Source organism: Siniperca chuatsi, linkage group LG17 (genome assembly GCF_020085105.1).
Source record: "Siniperca chuatsi isolate FFG_IHB_CAS linkage group LG17, ASM2008510v1, whole genome shotgun sequence".
NCBI lineage: Eukaryota > Metazoa > Chordata > Actinopteri > Centrarchiformes > Sinipercidae > Siniperca > Siniperca chuatsi.
The window spans coordinates 1922587-1930086 of NC_058058.1; the positions used below are offsets into that span (position 1 = coordinate 1922587).

General features: G+C 43.1%; 1 pseudogene; it reads right to left on the reverse strand.

The window, feature by feature from the left end:
* The window catches only part of LOC122864478, a 94682-nt pseudogene that overhangs the window by 21150 nt on the left and 66032 nt on the right, over positions 1 to 7500 (reverse strand).

The following is a 7500-nucleotide window of genomic DNA, read 5'->3' on the forward strand; positions in this document are numbered from 1 at the left end:
TCATGTAAGCAGCAGACAGCTGAGATGGGAAATGTGTTTGTCTTAGAGTTAAAGTGTCGAGGTAAGAGACAGGAAAAGGGTGAGAGACACAGAGAGAGATAATTCACACTTTAGACACAAAACAACATAATGACTGTGTTTAGATGCTCGAGTGTAAAACAGTCAGCCGTTTGCGCGAACGACAAAATCACAGGCAGGAAGAGAGAGAGAGTCAGCACACACACACACACACACACACACACACAGAGTGGCAGGTGTGTTACCTGGCGGCGAGGAAGAGGACGCAGCTGACGGCGAGGTAGGCCAACAGCATGAAGAGCCAGACAGCCGGGGAGAACGGATCCAGGAAGGAGAAGTAACCTGGTTTACGGCTCTGGGACGCAAACAAAAGCCCTCAGTTAACTGAGAATGAATTACAATTTCCAAAATTCAAAAAATGAAAGGTCAACTCTGAAGTTTAAAGCCCCTGAAAGATGGTTTCAAATCGAAACAGGAAGTAACGCATGCGCAGTGCGAATGTGGTTTGAATCACTTTAAAAAATATACAGAAAAAAATAGTCATGTATATGCAAAAATGAAATACATACATATTTTTTTAAATATATAAATATATTGAAATTATCATGTCATATTTTGTTATTCCTCTTTTTATTTCCACATTTATTTTCTTATTCTTTTACAGATGCTCCTGTGACTCCACAGTTGTATATGTGTGAAAATTAAAAACTAAAAAATGCAAACGTCACACTTGTTGTGACAGAAATGAGCAAGTGGAGCTTCTTTTTAAAGCTGAAGTTTAAAAGTGATGATGATGATTTTGCACACTGATGTAATTCTAATCCTGTGTATGAACTGTGTTAACGAGGACGGGTTCTGCACGGGTTTCATCCTTTCAATGGCGTCACTGACGTCGAACCACGTGGACTTTAAATTCAAGTGGGAAAACAAAGCAGAGCAGCGCTGGAGGTTCGGGCGTCTCCAGCCGGCAGCAGTGAGATGTGACGGATGTGAAAGCTGTCAGTGTGTCGGGCGCAGAAACACTGACCGCCGTGCACTCTCCTGTTTACACACAAGATGAACCAGCAACCTGCTTCCATGACGTCCTCCCGCCTCGACTACTGTAACTCCCTGTACACCCGTCTCAGTCGGAAATCAGCCCCCCCCCGCCTACAGTTAGTCCAAAATGCTGCAGCTCGGCTTTTAAGTCAATCCAGAACATGTGACCATATCACAGCTGTTTCCTTGAACTGGCTGCCTGTTTATTTTAGAATATATTTTTAAAATGATTTTAATTACTTTAAAGGCCAGGCATGGGCTGGCCCCTTCCTATATGTCTGACCTTACCCCCCCAATGAGCCAGGACGCAGACTGAGATCCTCTGGTAGGGCGTTGCCAGCCATTCTAAGGTCTAGGCTGAAAACCAGAGGAGACAGGGTCAGGCCTGCAGAGTCCGCCCCCGTTTCATCTCTCTTAAGACACATTTCTATACAAAAGCTTTTAATGTTTGATTGTTGTAAAGCAGTTCATCTGTATTAAAAAGTGCTATACAAATAAAGCTATTATTTGTATTATATTATTACTATCTACCCATTTCATCACTTCCCCTCCCTGCTGCTCCCCGACCCCCACTGAAAAGGATTTGGCAGCGAAGACAGTCGAGGAACTCCCAGATTGGCCCCAACTGCAGCAGATGACTGGAGCTGTAATGGAGGCAATCAACTCTGTTTCTGCTTCTTGTTCATTTTGGCTCATTTAGAAAACGCCTGCGAGGCGGGCCGAGGGCTGCAGGCGGACGTGAGTCTGCTCTGTACCGCAGGATCAGACTCGTGGAGCAAAGGAGGTGGCAGCAGGTGCGTCCAGTTTCAGGTGTTAAAGGTTTTATATCTTATTTTCTGCATCAAGCTCATTTAACTGATTTCATTTTTCCTTTCAAAATTTAAACATGGCCTAAGCATCTCTCGTAGAACAGTACAAACCTAACATATATGTGGGATTTTCTGTTCTCATTTTCCATTTTATTATTCAAATTTCTTTCTTTCAAAAATCTGACACAGTTTGAGTCTCATTAGCTGTGTGTGATTTATGGGCTGAAACATGTTAAAACACAGATGTGCTCCTGTAGAGTTGACTTACCGTTACATTTTCTCCCAACAACTGAAGAACGCTGAAGGTAAATTGAGTTTATAACATTTACACTCATTTAATTTCATTTCTGCTCACACAGATGCCCCAAAGGTTCTTCATGTTTACTGCGACAGATTCACTTGTTCTTAGTTTCTCTTCGGTCTGATCGAGAAAGGAGAGGAGGAAAATTACACATTTCTTTAAACCACACAGCAAACACCCGATGTCCTCTGACACCGCGATGTGTTTCCTGAGTTTGTTTGTGTTTTGGACATGTCCTTCTCAGCTGGAGGTCACGTTACACGCTGTTTGAACCTGATGTGGCATCAGAGAGGTTCAGATGTGTCAGGTGAGCTGTCGATCACCCAGACTCACTGCACTCGCTTTCCTCTCGCTTGCCTCACTCCTAAAGTTCTCACAGCAGGGCAGCAAAGTACGCTATTTGGCCAAAAGTATGTGGACACCCAAACCCATATGTGATCGTTTAATGTGCTGCTCTAACAGCCTCCACTCTCCTGGACTCAGTCTTTCCACCAGATGCTGAACCTGCAACACTGATGTTGGCTGCTGCTGTGTGCCACTGGCTGAGGATATGTGAACCCTGCAGCTTGTGAGGATGGGACATTTGTGCTGCAGTCACCGGGGCTAACATTTAGCTAGCTGCTGACGCTCAGTAAATAACTGGAGCCTGTAAACTGAATGCTTGTTGTCTCTAATGCCTATATCTACACGTTAAATACAGAATGTTTGACATGTGTTGTGAAGGATTTGGAGTTGTTTGACGGAGCCGTGATGAGTAAGGAAAGTAAGTAACAAGTGTTATAACTAATTGCTATTGCTGAAGAGGAATTAGTAAAGTAATGTCATTACTTTTTCAAAGAGTAATATGTAATGAGTAATTGATTACCGGGGTTGATGTGAAAAATGATGACATAAAGCAGCTCCATTAAAGAAACATTTTGATGATAGAAATGTGCGTTAACACATGAAGACTTCTGACATTTAGGGGGAAAAAAATCATCAATCAAAACTATTATTGATCCTTTATGTCTGTCTGTCAGCCCAGTTACGTCGTGTAATTAGCATTTGCTTAGTTTCTTAAAGATCATAAACCTTGTGCACAGGAGCAGCACGCACTTTTCTAAATAATAACGATGTCATTTCCTCTCCCTCGAACACAGCTGGTATCTCCTCGGCGATGATGTCAGAGCTCCTTGTACATGCTGTAATAAATTGTTGTGGCTCAGATGCAGTGAATAGCCGAGTGATAATATATTGAGCACTAATGAATTGGGAGCAACAGCAGACATAAATTTACACTGTTCAACACCAGGGGGCAAGAACACTGATAAACACGATGGCACTTCACTAATGTGTGTGCATAAGTCAACAGCTTGAGCAATTAAAAAGATTACCATCTTTAAGTGTGCTCGCAAGCTATTTAGATAGATGACGCGTGTGTGTGCGTGTGTTTGTGCATGTGTGTGTGTGTGTGTGTGTTTTAAAATGTGCATGAAGCTCTTCATACTTCCAGACTTGATTGTATTGTTTATTGTGACTTTGGGAGCCACAGAGTAGTTATGAGATTTATGTGTGTTGGTTTGCGTTTTGCATTTAAGAGCTTGTACACACTCAGATGTGTGTATTGCTCATGCAGTGCTGTTACCAGTGTGTTTTGTTGTATTAGATTCCATATTAATAGTATACAGTATTTACTACACACCGACTGTCACCGTATTCTGTTTTTGCTTTTGTTAATATACATATATAACTTTACCATGCTATACTAACAGGAAATGATGTAATGTGTGTGCTGCCAGAAGTAAATCAAACTGCCACTTTTCCGCAGTCAGTTAAACGTAACACAGAGAGCGCAAAATGTTTTTCCACAACTCACAACGCTCACAACTCTCCTGCTGCTACAGCTAACATCACAACAGCAGCAGATCCTGGCAAACTAGAGAGTCAGCTGAACGTCCGCGGGCAAGTCGTTTAACGTCACCTGACGCACAGATCACGGCTGGAACAGCGCTGTGCGGCTCGGTCCGAGCCTCTTTCTTAGTTTCCCGTTCTCAGAGCCGGGGCTGAGCACGAACACCGGAGGGTTTTTCAGCGCTCACTCTGAACGGACAGCTAGCGGACCGTGACGTTACGAACTGTGTTATTACTACTTTTACTTTAGTAAAAGATCTGAATGCTTCTTCCACCACCGGCAACCGCCAAGTAAAACCTCCCGACTTACTGTGTATCAACTTGGGGAAATTTGATTGAAAATGTGTTTGCAAACATGCAACACTAAAGCACAATATCAACTGACACGAGGAGCAGGGAGCCCAGGAAGCCCTCTGAGCAGGTTCATTTCAACCACGGTCCTGTGTGTGCGCGCACTATCATCAGCACGGCCTGTTAGCCAGTCTATCTACTGTGTATAATGGTCACCAGTGCTGCACTTGATGACAGCAGCCTGGTGTTTAGTGGAGTGAATTTATGGCGCCTCGGTTCAAATCTCCCAATTCAGACTGGACCAGGAAGTTCTCCACCTGATGGAGACGGCAGAGCTCTGACTGCTCGTGAGGGTGTAAATCACCGCTGCAGGCCGTTACTGTGCTCTCGGTCAACTTAATCCTTAAATAAACACTTAAGAGAATGGAGTTGGGATGCTGCGGTGTGAGGACGGCCTCGGCTGTACACACATTAAACAGCTGACTGATCACTGAGTCAATGAGCTGAGGCGCTAACAGTAGACTGGATCAAACATGGAGGACAGATGGTGGCGGTGAATACCGATGAGCTGCAGATGTACAGTATCTGCAGGCAGCGGCACTGCAGCACCTCATCAGGCTGCCTTCAGACGGGGACGCATCATTATGTTTTAACGACAACAACAAATAAATGTTTTAATAACATTTATTGTTATTAGACTCAAACCAATTTCTGCTGTCGGCCACTAAGTTGCCACATTTAAGGACTTAAAAGCAATTATAGCTGCCAAGCGCTTCAGTGCTTGGCAACGGATCATGGAGAACTGGACAGGGCGTCTCCGCCACATTCATGTGGGGTGGATGGTAGAGATGGGAACGATTCTCATGTGACAAGAAATGTCCTGAAATCGGCTCAATTCCACACCCTCGGATTGTTTGAAATATCTCAGTGGCCATCTCGATTGCCTTTTAGCGGTTCTCTGCACGACTGAAGTCCACCTGGTTTAGATGTTTCATGTCACGGACTCACAACACGAGTTCATAAAGAAAACGTGAATTTATAAAGGTGGGTGCAGTTGTGAATCCGGGGATGAAGAGACTCAGAGCGCTACAGCAGCTTCACAAAGCTTCTTGCAGAGGTATTGTTTTGGATTGCATCATATTCTCAGGTATTTATTCGTGTTATTTGTCCATCACCTTTATGTTTTCTTGTACACAGGGGTTTTTCACGCTATATTTATTTATCCAAGTAGCATTCACTGAAACGGAAAACTTCTCCACATAAAAACCTCACAAGTGAGGAAAAGAGGAAAAAAAAACATTAACTGTCCCCCAGTAACATATTTCAACACTTTTTCCTCTGGAAGTCATTTCTGACTTCACTGTATTCACAGGAAACGTGGCGTCCTCGCTCCGTCTGCTATCTAAAACAATAAATAGCGCTGCTGGCCTGTTTGCAGTTTGTTCACCCAAATTTCCAACCTGAGCAGGCCTCTGTCAGACTCACAGGAAGTGCACGTTTCAAATTCCAGTCAGGGAGGCAGAGGCACAGATCCTCCCTCAGAGGCTAAAAAAGGCATGTTTTTCAAGCAGCAGCTCCCGTCACCTTCCCCCCAACCGAAGCCTAGCCCCTCCCGACTCCAAAGAAGAAGAAACATGCCCTCTATCTGTGTCCTCAGCTCTGCTTTTATCTGCTCTCTCAGCACTTCGCCCCCTGGCCCTCTCTGGTCACAGGAATATTTGCTTTTGCGTCGTCCTGAACTCACAGCTTGACTGTGACCTGAGCGGCCGGCGGACTGTTGTTGCCTCCAGCAGCAGAGCTCCTGCTGAGGAGGCGGCTGCTGCTGCTACTGCAGCGTTTTCTCTCTGAACTCATCAGATAATCGGCCACACGGAGAGAGAGCGAGCGAGCGAGAGAGAGAGACAGGAAATGTCAACAGGTGCAAATGATCTCTTGTTCAATTTGTAAAAGTTTGTGTCGACTCTGCAGGCAGATCTAAGAAATCAATGGAGCTTTTATCAGCTTCTTAAAACTCTTATTTGGAAGAAAACAAACGGCCTGCTGGGCATTTCAGCTGCATCCTCTGATTTAATATTTATTGCTGTAGTTTAGCTGCGTGGCTCAACTGCTCCGGAGCACAGTAAGTTCAGAGGATCAGAACAAAACCTGCTAACAGCCCGACTGCTGACCAATCAGATCGCTGGAAAAATGGACTCATCATTCCTACAGGATCCTGACAGGGACAAAAGTACAGAGTTTATAATAAAGTGACAAATAATACAGAGAAATAGATCTTTAGGTCAGTAGAATCATTATGTTGTTTAGACTTTCCATCTGGGTTTATAGCAGAGCTTCTTACAAATAATAATAATAATAATAATAATAATAAGAAGAAGAAGAAGAAGAAGAAGTAGAAGAAGAAGAAGAAGAAACGTTATTCATACAGCACTTTTCAAAATAAAGTTTCAAAGTGCTTTAAATGGTTGAACCAGAAGTAAAACATTTTAGGACTAAAAACAGAGAGATGACGCTAAATACATAATGATGATGATAGCTGCATGTTAATTGTGCAAAGATGATTTCATTCCCAACAGGATTCCTGACAGTTTACGCTCCTTTCCCATCGCTGCAGCTCAGAACAACACGAGGCGACTTTGTGATGATAATCGGAAATAACATTACTTTTAACTGTTTTTGTGCGTGTCACATATTCAGAATAGTAAAACATACTCACTCTATACTAAAGTCATATATAATAAGTCCAGCACTTATTTATAGCCTTATAGCCTTACTTTTAATATTTGTAAATTCTTTCTTTGTGTAATTTGGGGAAATACGCTTAGTCACTTTCTTGTCGAGCACTAGATGCGAACGACAGCATTTCTTCTATTCTATTCTAGTTATGTGATTATATTACATACAGTATATTGTTGGATTTTCCTGTGGGCGTATCCCCTTCTAATCTCATTTCATATTAAGAACTTCATTTATGGTTCGGATGATGTCGCTCGTGATTAAAAACTCATGAATGTGCTCGTAGCTGGATTGGAAACTTGCTTACTTGGCTAAAGGATAGGTGCAGTGATATTCTGTATTTTTCTTCTTGTCATTAAATTCCATGGACGACGACAAACCAGCAGTGAACGTATCTACTAACAAGCATTGTGTGTGTGT